The sequence below is a fragment of the Parus major genome, chromosome 3 (assembly GCF_001522545.3).
Source record: "Parus major isolate Abel chromosome 3, Parus_major1.1, whole genome shotgun sequence".
NCBI lineage: Eukaryota > Metazoa > Chordata > Aves > Passeriformes > Paridae > Parus > Parus major.
This window is the reverse complement of record NC_031770.1, coordinates 68,022,774-68,038,229: the sequence shown is the minus strand read 5'-3', so window position 1 is coordinate 68,038,229 and position 15,456 is coordinate 68,022,774. Positions and strand designations below refer to the sequence as shown.

At 42.2% G+C, this 15,456-nt stretch overlaps 1 protein-coding gene across 1 annotated transcript in view; it reads right to left on the bottom strand.

Annotated features, from left to right (window-relative positions):
* The window catches only part of METTL24 (methyltransferase like 24), a 37,560-nt gene extending 30,467 nt beyond the window's left edge, over positions 1-7,093 (bottom strand). The window contains exon 1 of the mRNA XM_033512841.1: positions 2,424-7,093. The gene's annotated coding sequence lies outside the window, so the exon portion shown is untranslated. The remainder of the gene's footprint in view (positions 1-2,423) is intronic.
* Between the last annotated feature and the right edge of the window lie 8,363 nt (positions 7,094-15,456).

Genomic DNA, 15,456 nt, shown 5'->3' with positions numbered 1-15,456 from the left:
AGTAAGCCTTTCATAAATTTCCATATTTTTAAACTCAGTAGTTGTTTTCTCCCCCTTTTAATCTCCTTCCTTTTTAGCATCCAATTAAAATACATAAACATATTAGCCATTTTTGTAAACAAAAATTCGGGAATTCCATTGCCCTGCCAAGCAGTCTGTTACTTCCAAAGAAGAAACTAAAGACTTGTCAATATATACACAGATGTCTTAAGCAAATCCTCTGATTAAATCGTGCAACAATTTAATTTTTTACATCTGAGGCAAGATCAAATGTCCATGTACATCATTTGCGGCAATAAATTCCATCAAGAACCATAAATATTTGCTAGCCATAGAAACAAATGACATACACATCTTCAATTATTCTGTTTGTACCCCGTGTACAGCCACACTCAGCAGAACAGAACCTTCTCATGGCTGAAGTTTTGCAGGGGTTTTATCAGTTTGAAAGGCAATGTATGGGTTTCAGATTCAGATCGCAAAACTTCAGACATCTACATGGCAAATTTATTAGACTGTACCCCTGAAGGCTTGCCCTTGTGAGAACAGATTGTCCCCAAATACGACTTACAGAGCTTGGACACAATTTCATTTGTGGTCCCTCTCAAGCACCTGAGGCCCTAAACCTATTAGGTTGTTGTGGTCTTACTGTTTGGGGTTTTCCCCTCAATTCAGAAGTACCCTAAACAGCAAAAGCTGTGTGCTGCAGCCCACACAAGCCCTGGCTTTGCAGAAGGCGCCAACGCGGGACACGCGAAGCCTGCTAAGGGCACAGGGAGGGCTGCTGAGGGTGAAGCAGCCAAACCTGGCACCCTGCTCCTCTTGCTGACAGCACAGAGCAGCTCCAGCAGTAAGGAGTCCCTCGAGAACGCCCACATTTCGTTTCAGAGGCAATTAGCTGGGAGAGCCAGGAGGGAAGAAACACTCGTGCTTGCAGCCAGCCATCAACGAAGCTGCCACAGTGGGCTGGGGAGCTAAGTTATTTGACAGGACAGATGAGGCAGACAGGATCTTTAAGGGAATGATTCATCCCACTAGAGAGTAGACACGTAAAATATGTAAGGTGAGTCAAGCACTGGAAAAGTCCATGTCTCTCCATGACTGCAAAGGAAGCCTGAAGGATGGGCTCAGGAGCACTCACACCACAGACTCAACATCACAGAAGAGAACCCCCAGACCAGACATTCACACACCCCATGCTCCAGAAAAACATGCATTTTAGGGGGCTGAGCCTACTCTTTCAGCTGTGAGCCTAAAGCAACATTCAGCTGCACTTCATTCTTCAGCAGGGTTGAGCAATTCCAAATGTTTTACATTTGGAGCAGCAGTATGTGGCACAAGTAAAACAAACTCCACCCCAAAGCAGAGGTATCAGTAGGAAGGAACAAGTATGCCTTCAGCTTTGGCACAGACCTCCTTGAGAAAGGTCAATTCATACAGTCCCCTTTAGCTAAATGTAACCAGCACCACGAGGGCTCACAAGACACATTCATAAAAACCTGCTACCTTACGTCCTTAATTTAGGAGTAGCAGGGACACACATAAATTCAGTAAGCTGTAATTTAAAACACAGGCTTACAAAGTGACTGACTCATATTTAAAGCTTTGAGTGAATTTCCAACACAACTGGCTTTATAGATCTTCCATCCCTACACATCTGAACTGTTTCTTTCCTTTCTTTTCTCTCTCATATTACTATTATTTTCTTTTATTCTTTGCAGTTTGGCTTTCTTAAACATATGAGGTTTTCTCTCAAGAAACCATACTGCAAAACTTGCTAATACACTCCCCCTCTCCATGTGTGTGCTTGTACCAAGAGAAAAGCGGTGGGTTCCCTCTGAGGCATCAGGCATTGAGGGAATCACAGGGAAAAGCAGCTGACACCTAGTCCTGCAGCCACTTAAACTGAGAATTTCCATTCCAACAGTGAAACTTCCACACATTGCACATGATAAACTGGGGGGAAAAAATTAAAAAAATAAAAAATAAAAAATTAATACAGGAAATCCTTCTATATCTCCATGTTTCTACTTTTCTGAGTTGATCTAAGACAGAGACATCTCTGACACAACCACACACATGCACACAAGCCTTCTCCATACCCAGACACCGCTGGATTGCTCTGTCCTCTGCATGCAGTTGAGCACTGGTGCAGTGCAAGGAGCAGGCCACAAAGGGAGTCCCTCTCACAGGCAAACTCAAGCTAAAAAATCTGCAGTGTGTTACAGAATCACAGAATGCTCTGGGTTGGAAAGGACCTGTAAATATCACCCAGTACAAACCCACTTCAGTGGGGCACACATTACACTAGGTCAGGTTGCCCAGAATAAATAGTATTACCCCTAGTACAGACCCTTGATGGACACCACTTGTTACTGGTTGTCCTTTAGACACTGAGCCACTGACTATAACCAGCTTCTTACCCATCTATCAGTTCATCCATCACATCAATATCTTTCCAGTTCAGATGTAGCCATGTTGGCTGTGCCTAAACAATTCCCTGTCCTCAGCATGTTTTAACGTGTCTTCCAGGAGGATCCAGGCCATGATTATCCAAAGATTTGATGTTGGAACAATAGGCTGAGGAACAATAGCTTTGTGCCAAGATAAGCAAGCAACGTGTCACAAATACAGTCCAGCTTTCCCACGCAGGAAGGGTGCTCAGGAAAGTAAATCCTGCCTATGGAAACTAGTCCCATGGTAAGAGTGTTTTCTGCACTAATGAGTGTGTGTCTTAAATTTAAATGGATTTCCAACATGATCTGTATATGGAGAATTCTATGTCTGGAGTTGTGTGTTTTATTTTATGGAAGAGGGAATGTCTAGGATGCACTTAAGTCTCCCCTAGCTCCTCACCCTCTGTGCATCATCTTTTCCAAGTCTCTGCAGTGCAGCACACATTTGTCTGCCTGGGAGCAGGATGTGAGTGCGGCAAGAGTCAACTTAGGAAGCTCCAAACATCACCCAGAGGGCTCCACTTAAAAGCAGTTTATCAGCACTTGCTTCACAAGGCTGCAGTTTTCACCAGTAAGTAAAACTCTTAGGCTTAACAGGGAAAAGAGAAAAAGGTGAAGTTTTACACTGAAACGAAGAAAACTATTTTCTGATTTCAATTCTCATTAGAAAAGCTTTGAGTCACTGTATGGTGATTGAAACCAAGAGTCTACTCTTGCAGAGCAAATCAGTCTGAACATGAATACATAACAACCCTTGAAAAGGCAGCAATCACCAAGCATTTCACCTCTGCTTTCCTTTTGTTAACACCGATGTTTATTTTCTGCTCCTTTTGCCTCTCATTTCCCATCTGAGGTGTGAAATTGAGCCACACGAATACAAATTACTGCTCTGGGGGGAACTGCTGCCCTTACCTGCAGGCGAGCTGCACTAGCGACCTGCATGCAAAACACCAACAACTTGGATGCCCTGGGAGGTTCTGCGTTTCACACATAAAGCCCACACTCAAGCTCCCTCCAACTCTACTTTCAGGTTTGTGTCTTTTCCCTTAAATAATGCTCTTCTCATAAGAAAAGCAGCCACAGAAAAAAAAAAAAATGGATGCCCACCACTGACTACAAGTGACAGAATTTACATCACTTTGAGAATCAAGAAATCGATTTGGGGAAATAAAGAGCAGCTTCCAAAATTAAAATGAGGAAGCCAGATCTGTTGGGGAATTTACGTGACTAATGCTCCAATGAATTCAAATAGTAACCTTGAATTCCCCAGGGAAGGGTATTGGGAACTCACGTGCCAGGTTTACATTAGCCACTGTGGACACCCCTGTAAATTCACCATCGCCCTGAGTGCAGGTTTGGGACTCATAGGAAGCAGGGTTTCAGAAGACCTGCCAAAATATTAATTTGTAGGTATTTATGAATTCAGAAAGCATTACATCTCATTCATAATTGACACAGCATAACTACTACTCCTCACTACTTCGGAGGGATAAATCCACTGCAGCCAAAGGATCTGGGGGCTGCAGAGGTAGGAAAGGGCAGTGCTGCACTGGGGAACCTCTCCTCAGACATTCAAAGGTCACCAAAGACTAACAGCTCTGCCACTGGGAATCCCAGCAACATATGGGAAAAATACACATTTATTAAAAGAGAAATTGATTTTACTCTAAGAGACAGCTTTGAAAATAGCCAAGTACAATTTCTTCACTATGGCTCTAAAATAAAATAAATAAATCGGGCAGCAGCATTCCAGTGCTATCCAGAGGCTGACAGCATGATAATATATCTAATGGAGATAAAACCAGGAGCCAGAACAGATTGAAATTTATGGAAGTAAATTCTCAAAACTGCTTAGGCAGCTCAATCAGCTGAATTCTTTCCAGTGCCCATATGCCTTTGCCAACACTTAAGGATAACAGCAAGAAACAGATACAGCAACTACTGGTCACTGCTTGTCAAATTCAGTTTCTGCTAAGCAGAAGCAAGACTGTGGTTTCAGCCTGTATCCATAACTGCTTTAGTTGAAGTGCTCTGGCTGAGAAATACGGAGATGTCATAATCCATACAATATGGGAAAAAAGCTATTTTCCTCTAGGTTGACTTTACTGCAATATTTAAACCATAGAATACAATAAACAGAATTCATCAGTAAATACTCAGCTAGCCAGATAAGCTGAGTTTATTTTGTGTAAGTTCCAGCACTCTAACTCTGATTTACATATAGGGATGCCTCTGGCAGCCCATCCACTCACTTCAGAACCTCTGCCTGGGGCTAGGAACTGGGGAAAAATAAGGTGCTTTAGAGTAAAACCAATGCTTTCACACAAATAAGAGCATTTCACACTTGTGCAGCCTCCTCTATCATCCAAGTGGAATGCAAATGTCTAAACAGAAATGGTCCACCACACCTTCTAGACTAAATGGAAATACAAAGAATCAGAAAATCCTCTTCATCTTCCCCTCCTGGGGAAGTACCAGGACAACCCTCTGTGCCCAGGGAGCAGGAGAGGGCAGTAGTTGTCACTATACATCTATAATCTCATAAAGCAAGTAAAATCAACTCTAATCCATGGGTAAACCAAAAGGCTGAGTAACTTCTACAGGTACTTGGATTTCAGACTGTAAAACCCTAAGGTAAGATAGACAGGATTTACAACAGCTAGTGAGGGTACTGTTCCTTCAACCCACCATCAGTTCACTTGGTTGAACTGTGTTTTACTGGATAGCCAGGGAAGATTCAAAAAGCCAAACTTCACTTTTCTCTTCTTTAACTCCTTATTTCATAAAAACATCAGATAATGGAGTTTCACTGAACGGAATGTATTCTAGCTTAAAACATATTCCCTGTTTTTTTTAATACGGTTATGGATTAGTGCCCTTAGTCTAGAGCTATGTAAAAGTCTTCCAAATAAAATAAAACTGTGTTGGGCAAGTAGTTCCCTCTGTCTAGAAAGGGAACAACAGCCAGCTTACAAATTGTTATGACTTTAAGTACAAAACTAAGTACTAATTATTTTCCAATCTGTAGAGAAGAAAAAAAAAAGCTCATTTCAAAGCACACAAATTTGAAATATTTTTTGTTCAAGACAAGTATAGAACCAAGCATCATAATCCCATAGAGGATGGGCATGGGCAAATATGTACCATCTTCTTCAATCAAGGATATTTTCCAATGTTTTATCACTAATTCTGAGCATTATACAGATAAAGTACTGAAAAACTACATGGTTTGACCCTGAACTTATGATGCACCCAGAATTCCCACAGATTTCATAATGAATAATAATTGCAAGATCAAACCATTAATCAAGACATCTAACGAAGAAGAAACACATCAGCTCAGCAGCAAGCAATTGACACATAATTGCTTCTTGTTTAATTCTCTCAAAAGAGGGAGGGAAAAGGAACACAATGTTGTTGCTTCGCCCTATTCAGGATGAAACACAAGTCTGCTTCTTTGAAAGTTTCAGTGCTGCAGAACAACCATGAGAAAAGCCCAAAAATATACAGGGCACCAGTACCAAAAAAATTGGTTTTTTTCAGACAGCTCCTAGCCTGTGGTGTTTGTCTATTGGATAAATCTCACTTCTCTACTACTGCTGTCCACTCTGCAGGGAGCAGGAAAGATTTGGAACTGATTCCTATCATTTTTAGGCTTCTAAGTGGCAGATATTTTCTAACATTACATGCCATATCAATAGACATTACCATCTCTTCCCCCTAGCATTTCAAACAGTGCCTCTTTGTGAAATATGAAAGAGGATGCTAAAAAAGGGGCTTTGAAGCTCCCAGTTGATTATTTGACTAAGCTAGCTGCTAGGAGACGAATGAGGAAGAAGGCTGGGGAGGGATGAGGCCAAGTGGGGGAGGACAAAGAAGCAACAGCAACTCTGTGATGTTAATGTTTGCTGGTTCTAAAATCATTTTCAAATGAACACCTTTCCTAACCAGGTACAGCCCCTGGAACGTTGCAGATATTTGCCTCTCTGACAATTTTACCTGATTTTCCCCAGCGGACCAACATGTCACACACACACACACACTCAAAAAGTGACCCTACTTCATCAAAACTAATAGCAAGAATGTATTTTTAGCAATATCCCTAAGACAGACAAGGTGTCTAACGGGGTCTTGTAGGTGTTTCCTTGCTAAGCTCTCAAAGCCTACAAATTTGTCTTCCACATGCCAAGAAGGGCAGAGGTTTCAATTCCTTCAGTTTGTAGAAGCCACAAGGTCAGTCCTGGAAAGAACCCAGAATTCTGTCTCTGCCAGGAGAACTCCCAGCACATCTGAAATCGGTCAGAAAGTGGAACCCAAAGTAAACTTCAGTGGGTCACTTGTTAAATGAGCCGTTGGTTAGCTTTCTTCCACAAGTACATAAAGCCAGAGGTTCTCCATATAAAATCTGAAGCAGCTGGCTTGACCTGACAGTCCCAAGAGACTTCAAAAGCCAATGTCCCACTGCAGAGTCCTCCTAGTCCTACATTGCCAGAGACAAGAGAAGCCTCCACTGCACGATGGGGAGAGGTGGCAGCAGGAATGATGTTTCTCACAAGTACCCTGGATCTGGGATTTGCAAAGCCACAACAATTCCGTTCTGATTTTCAAAGAACTCTGCAAAGCCATTTTGTTCCAGTCTGCAAAGCAAATGGAGAACACTTTGGTGAGAAGCAAGATTTCTGTCTTCTAATAGCTGCTGGAACTACTATATTTATCATCACACAAAGACACAAGAAAACGTTTATTTATTTTATTTATACATGTGTCAGAGTTGACATAAAATACAGTACTAGTTTTTAAATGTTGCAGAAGATCAGTAAGAAAGCAAAATAATCACCAAGGGGTTCCCCCAGAACCACACCCAGGGCTTGTGCTGTTCAAGGGATCAGCAAGGACCACAGGATACCCCATTCACCCATTCTCTGACAGTGCAGTTCATGAGCATTTGCAGCCAGAGCCTCTCCTGGGGGCACCTGAGCTTGATGGCACATTCAACCAAGACTACTGAAAATGAAAGAGAAGACCAGATGGGGAGACCACACAATGTCATTGAAAATCCAAGCCCTTCCACTTAGCATAAACAGCTGGGAACATTTCCACCATCTTCTGTGGAAATTCACCCAGCTGCTGCCCTGAGACTGAGTTCAAAAGCATGGCTTTCATATGTTACCCTAGCCATTGGTCCATTTGTGCACATGGTTTCTATCACCCTGAGAGATTGGCTAGCTCAAAACAGGGCAGCATGTCACTCAGTCACTTTTGTAGGCAAAAACACTAAAAAAAACAGCATTAGGGTAAGTGTATGCATAGAGATTTCATTATACATATGCTGTATACCACAACTGAAAGAAAAATTGAATCACATCTTTTTTCCCTTTTTTTATAGTTGTTCCACTGAACTGCAGGTCATTTGATCTTAGACTAACAAACACAGAAGGGCTCTGGACAACAGCATTTCATCATGCACAAAAGTATCTTGGTGCATATCTTCTATCTACAAAAGCACTCAAGTTGATGAAATGACTCACATCCACCGCACACAGCTCTGGAGCACTGAACAGTCCAAGACAAACACAGCTCAAAGTTAATATTAGAACAAGCAATAAGAGTGGGCTGTGTTGTGGATGCCATCAAAGATTAGTGGTGGTTCACACAAACTTTCTCACATGTCAAATCTTTAATCTGTGCCACAAGTGGCAGCCATCACTGCCAGGCTGCAGGACAGCCTGATCTACCACATCCAAACCAGATTGCTTGAGCAAAGGCTGGAGATCCCTCCCTAAGGATACCTAAATCTCCAAATTCTACATATGTTTTGTAAAAAGTGATGATGCACTCATCACACTGTCTGCACAAGTCTGCAAGGCAGCTGTGAGAGGGTTTTGTTCTTCACCACAGGATTTCTTTCAGCCCTTGTCAGGAGCCGCTGGAGTTTTGCTCTGGGCTCACACCAAAGATCCCCCAACTGCACCTTGGTCTGAACTGTGCCCACAGCTCAGTGAAAGTGGCATGAGAGAGATATCTGGCATGCTGGCATCCATGTGGATCCACTGGATCCAGTGGCATCCATGCAGCCCCCAAGCACACATGTCTCTGTTAACTGCCTGGCTGGCTGAGTAAATGTTGATGTGAACTGACTGAACTAACTGGGATGAAAACCTTACTAGCAATGAAGTTAAAAACACTTGTCTCGTAAGAAGGCAGATAAAGGTTGGAGATGTAAAGTAAAAACCCCAGGGATATTCAGCAGAATTTTCTCTCCACAAAAGGAAATTTTAGAAAAGAATGTGGAAAGATTGGCCACCTTGAGAGCTGCTTGAGCAAGGAAAGCTGTGTGTCCTCAAAACTGTCCTCACTTCTTATTTCAAAACATGAAATGTGACAAAAGATCATTTTTGGCACTAACCATGCTGCTGCTACTGGGCAGTTCAGGTCACTTGCCCCCAGAGCAGTCCCATGAAACAGTTTCAGCTGAAGACAGCAAACAGGAACACTTTTTTTCCTGATCTGCTACAGCAGAATTATAAAGGATTCCCATTTTGTACAAGGCCATGAACTGTCTCTCTGGGTTCAAGGAAACGATAGCACAACTGTAATGGCCCCAGAGAGCAAGGTATCTGCAGAATAAATTACCACCTCAATCCTTGGGTCCCTTAGAAGAGAAGGCTTAAATACCTAGATTTATTTTCTTCTGTGCCACAGCTACCTAGAAAAACTTCTCTTGTCCTTATATGCCAAAAGAAAGCCATAAGCAGGTATTTGAAAGGTTTTGAAAGAAATCTCTGCTATTGGATATAGTCTCATAACACTGTAATGGCTTCCTGAAGAATAATATTCCCCATCTGCTTCTCAAAAATTCATGAAGAGAGAACTATTTCAGGTAATAAAAAGTGTGTAAGAATCGAGTTTATACTTAGTAATCATTTACCTCACAAGCTTGCAAGTGACATCATTGTCAGAAAAAACATCACCATTTCCTCTTTACGGTATACTATAAACACATTTCATCTGCAGTTAAAATACAATAAAAGCCCAGTATTGCTATTGCTTGACTACTTGGAGAAGGATTCCTGTGTTTGGGTAATTTCTGGTACCTTAGCTGCCCCTGTTTACTGGCAGAGCTGGCTGATGCTCCCCAGATTTGGTTATCAGCTGATGAAAACTGCTTTCAATAAAAGCTTATTCTTTTCTTCCAAAGACAATAACCTCACTCAGTCAGTGCTATTAGCCTGAATATTTGAGCAAAAACAAACCAAGGCTGTTCCCCAGGTACTAACAGATCGAAGCCACAAGCTCCTATCTTGTGCTATTCTTACCAAATAAGCAACTTTGGGTTGGTTTATATTTGCTAAGAGACCTCCAAGTGCTGGAGGGAAAAAAAGTTGTCAATTAGTGTCCCTTCCTCTGGGGTCCACTAAGTCATCACACAGAACAGTTATGGTGGGGTCTGGTCTCTCTAGTGAGGTATTAAGCCAGGGCAAAGATTGCTTATTATAGTCTTAAAAGGCCACATTACCTCTTTTTATTCTATTGATGTTAGATCATTGTTCAGGCTAAATTCCAGTTTGGCTAATCACATTGTATCTGCCAGATTGCTTCTCTAATTGCAGAGCAGGTAAATGTAGCCAGAGGGACCTCAGGAGGTTGCCCTGAAGCACAATGGAAAACATTCCTAGACCTTCCCTGTGTGACACCCACAGTTCACATTTTTCTAAGGAGCCTTTCCATTCCTTACCAACTGCAGAGTTAAAAGATTTTCCTAATATCTTGCCTGAAAATGAAGCCAGTTACTTCTTGTCCTACTTCAAGTGGATCTAGGGAACAATCGGTCATTATGACCTCCAAAAAAATTATTTTTTGTAGTTGGAAGAGTCTCAGAACATTCCCTCAAAACCTACTTTTCCCTATTCAAAACAAGTACTTCGGGCTTTCCCTGCAGGCTTGCCTTCCTGCACCTCATAATACCTTTTTCCTCTGAATGAAACTCTTTTCAGTTTGTCTACCTGTTATTAAAAAAGGTGCCCAAAAGGAGCACACTCCAAGGAACCAATATCCAGCTCTTCAGCTTTGCACTCCTCTGCAGCAGCATCCCACGTGCCACTCGCATCCATCAAAGCCAGGATGTAACTCACTCCTCAATACAGCACTTAGGGAACAGCACTGCGCAGCTCATCACGCTGGGACACAGGTGGAGGGGCTGGAATAACCTTTGGAGATCCAAGAAGCCACTTTAACTCAATCCTTTGGTTTGTCCCAGCCAGGGCAAATCCACTCCTGCAAAGGCAGCCTGATGGAACTCCCTTCACAGCTCCCAAAGCCCTGCCGTGTCAAACTCTGGGGTAATGTTAAATCATTGCTCCAGGCACACAGAATCAACAAACCTATAAAAGTTAAATCTCAATCCAAAACAGACAGGCTATTACACCATGGGATGTGGAAAGACAGATGGATAAATTTAACTTCAGAAAGACAGACGGATCAATTTAATTTCAGAATAACCAAGTTTTCTCCAAGAATTTCGGCTCTTCCTCATCAAGACTTAGAGTAACTTCCTATAAAAGCAGGACCCAAAAATTACTATGCTTTTAAAGATGTGAAGCTAGCTTGAAAACACTCTGCATGCAATTAGGCAATGAAAACATCTGATACATTTTATAAACCAAATTTCTAGAATTATAAAGGACTCTTGGCATAAGCCCTACATACCACTGACACAAGTGTAAATGGCATTGTCATTCTAAAGTTAAAGCCCAAATGTAAATTTAAGCAAAATGTTAGCAATAGTGTAATGCTAAATCAAATGAAGTTCTTAAGAGCCTGCTGTATTAGTAAGTGGCAAACATGTGTTATTCCACATAATTTCAAAGATATCACTCCAAAATAGTTTGCAGACAATTTAAGATGAGACTGTTATCAGTCATTACTGCAGAGAAGCAGTAACCTCTTGGAAATAGTTCCTATTTAAAGAAAACTAGAACCTTCAATCCAACAAGAAACAGCAAAAAACAATTAGCATTGATAATGAATCAAAAGACAAATGTATACAAGTGAAAGCAACACCTAAAAAAATATAATCTCAAAAGTTTGTGGTCTTAGGCAATATTACATCATGTTTTAAAATATGTTATAATCCCAAGCAAAATACACATGGGCCCAGCAGCAAAATCTTATTCTTTGCTTTTAATCACTGAAGGTAAATACTTTTCTATTCCTAGATATAACATGAAAGAGCATCCAAAATAACATCAGGTTAAGTTTGGCAGTGTACCACACTTCCCACCTCCATGGAAATAAATCTGCCCAGAAGGCAAGGAATTCCAGCTTTTCTCAACCAGACTCTTGAAGAGGGCTCCTCCCAAATTCAGTGCACAAGAGCCAACATAACCTTGTTATTGCAATTATTGTGACAGGAATCTGCTGTTACTTCAAATTCCAAATGCAATATTTTTTTTTCTTTTGCCATGGCACCCTGGAATAACCTTTTAAAACACACCTCTTGTCCTCAGCTCTGTGGATGCACACCCTGCTAATATCTATTGCAGGAGCAGGTACACCTGGCAGAACCTGTGTGTTTCCATGTAGCTGGAGTTTTCAATCTGCTGCATATGTTACCAGATCAGTGCTTAAAATGAGTAAAGCGTAGAATCACAGTTTAAAAACATAATTTTATTAGTAACAATGCAGCTTTAAGTGGGATTATGAACTTCCATTTGCTTTACTCGTGCAGCACAACAAAACTTCTGATTCTTCAGAGGACCATCATAAGCTGTCAGTGCCAAATCTCGCTTGTTATTTGTCAGCAAGAGCAGCAGCATCTGCTCTTTGGTAGGCTCAAACAGGAGCAAAACAGCTGGGAGCAGCACAGCTCCCTAAAACACCACAACAGGCAGCTCCAGCAGTTCCCAGAGATGTCGCATAGCTAAATTAATTTATTCCCTGCTGCTTTCATCTAATGTTTTTTATATATGCATCTTAAGGGACAAACAGGCGCTTGGAACCTTGGTGGTCAAACCTTCCCATCTGCTGCATTGCCATGGTCTCTGCTGACAGAGCCTCACCAGTGGTCAGGAAAAGCACAGACAATTTCCTGCAGACTTAGGGACCATTTATGGACAAGTCTCTATCTTTCCCATCCTGTGTCTTTTTTTTTCCCCTTTTGGTGGTGCTGGTGTTGGCTGATGACTGCAGTTGTGCTTGGGAAATAAATAACACAACCCTGCTACAGGAAATTTTAAAGTGATTCAAAGCAGCCACCAAATAATTTCCTTGTGTGCTTTTGCAATTTATGTTTTTTTATACAGCCACAAAGTAGGATATTCAACTTCATCTATGGAAACACTTTGTTCATCAGTCTTCTGCATTAATTCAGTGATGTAAGTGTGAGCAGAATTATAACCTAGAGGCACTAGGAAAACAGAACAAAGTTTGGCCTCACTGATTTTTCCTTGCTGCCATCACACATCCCAACATAGCTCAACACCATCCCCATAAACAGCAGGAGAGAAAAAACTCCCATACCTGAAAGCTTCTGCAGGCTTTAGAAATGGACTGACAATAATTTATGGACAGACAGAAGACACTGAAAACACATTAAAGCCACAGCAGAAAGCAGTCCCAACCCAACATAGCAGAGATCTGTGCAAGATTTACACTCAGCAGTACACCACACTGGAGGCCCTTGCACCCTGACACCTTTCTCCAGAGCTGCTGCTAGAAGCCATGGACCACAAATTTAAGCAGCCTGTTTTGGTAAATGCCCCCATCTTGTCATACAATAGTCTGATGTGGAATACCATGTTTCCTAATAAAAAAAACCCAAAAAACAAAAACGAAATTGCAAATTATCCATTATTTTATTTTTTTAGCTATTGTGATTCTTCTCATGAAAAAATGGCAGACCTTCACTTTACCATTACTTTTTCCTCTATATTTTTATTTAACAACTCCATTTCTGAGTTGAGTCCTGCTATCCCCAAACCCCAAATGTTTTAGCAGATTTTACTTAGCCTGAAACCACACATTCAAGTCAAATAGCTGAATACAGAAGGCACTTCATGGTCTCAAACCTACCCTGGCAACAACTCCACCCTCTATTATATATACTAATATTTTTCCTTTGACTTAACTAGAGGGATTCAAATGAGACCTCAGCAGCAACATGCCCAACACCACAAACCACAGCAGTGATGTTTCTTTCACACATTTCACCTGGAGATGCACCAAAATACACTTGGGCTTTCCAGAGCCTTGAGCTTTCCAACACCACAAGGTGCTGCCAGTTCTCAGATAAAATGAGCAGCCTCTCCTCTACTTCCCGACTAGGATTTCCTCGAAAATCATTAACTAAATTAGGATGTGTTTTACTTTTGCCTCTTGTTTTTTGATGCCATTCTTAGCATATTTTCAAGAAACTCTCTGAATCCACAGGATTACAGCCTTTTTTTCTCCATTAATGCTGAAATTCTTCCATAATTAGAATCACTTAAAAGTTGTGCTTTAAGATAATGCCAAGTAACAGAGCATCAACAACCAAAGTCACAAAATGATGGTTCAAGACCTAAGTACCTCAAAGTGGTATCAATACCACAGCACAAAAGAACACCACATAGTTATTATTCTGAACAAATATGTGGCAATGTTGTCCTCATCACCGCCAGTGGTGAAGGAAGCATGGTGAAGGATTATCTAGTTTTTTCTAAACATTTCAAGAAAGCAGAGGCAGAAAGTAGTAGTTTATTTTTTTGTATCATAGTTTCCCACAGAAGATGAGTCAAACCTAGAAGTCAATCTATACATGAGTTCATTGTCCATCTCCATGTGAAATAAAAAATTGATTACTTGAGTGGAACAGGCAAAGAAGAGAAAGCAGATTTGCAGCTGAGACCACATGCATGACCTGTGAGAGATCACAGGGCATCTGGTCAGATGTGGGTTGGATGTTAGCAAGTAGTCTTTTCATCAAGGCAGTAAGGACAAGCCTTAGCCATTCCACAGAAAACTGGTTTTATCCTTGTCGGGGCAAAGATCAGAAATAGTTATTTACTTTGACCACAAAGGTGGTCTTATCTCTAGCAAAATCCCATGTTCTCCTCCTCATGATAATTCCAGCTTCTTTAAAAACCTGCACATCTCTGCACGGACCATCTGCACAGACCTACTGCACCCTGACATTTGGACCCCAAAGGACATGATAAACTACTTCACTGCCCTCGAAGCTGGCTCTTCTCCCCCTGAAAGACCGAGAAGAAAACTCCACAAAAGAATTATCTGAATCTCTAAGTAGTTCCTGAGAGCGTGGCATCTGCCAAAATCAAGGACGACACAGAGATCATTGAAGAAGGCAACATCCCGCTACTGGCCACACACGCAGCTGGCCGGGAGGAGAAAATGTCACTGGCACTCCTCACTCTTGCTGAACTTCAGATCTTAATGACGGCCCTCACTCCCTCAAAAGGCTTTACAGTCATTGCCACGTAGGAACCTAATTGCAGATTTAGCAGATCATTCACTAACTCGCTCCTTTTCACGCAGACCAGGTCTTGGAACCATTTCTTGATGGCCTTTTGTGAATGCAATGGCACTCAGACGCCGAGAACGCCAAGGGCAATGGTCTTTGCCCAAGTTTGATCCTGTTCGGGATGCAACAGCCTGCGAAGCCCTCCTGGTGACTCGGGACCACTGTCACTTTCTCAGACCCTGCTCTCACCATGTACAGCCCCGCTCCAGCACACTCCCGCTTCCCTGCAGCTGAGCAGCACTGCTCAAAAAGTCGTCTGACCACTTCCCAAGAAGTCGATATCACACCACACCACCTCGCTTCACCACCGCCCTCCCGGCCGCCCCTTCTCAGGTGCCAGCCCCATCTCCGCCCCGGGTGCCCTCTCACCCTCAGCCCCTCGCAGGGATCCGGGGTGGCCCGGAGCCCGCCCTACCTTCCTGCGGCGGCTGTCCGGGGGCTGCGGGGCGCAGCAGGCAGGTGCGGCGCTGCCCCGCCGCCCGC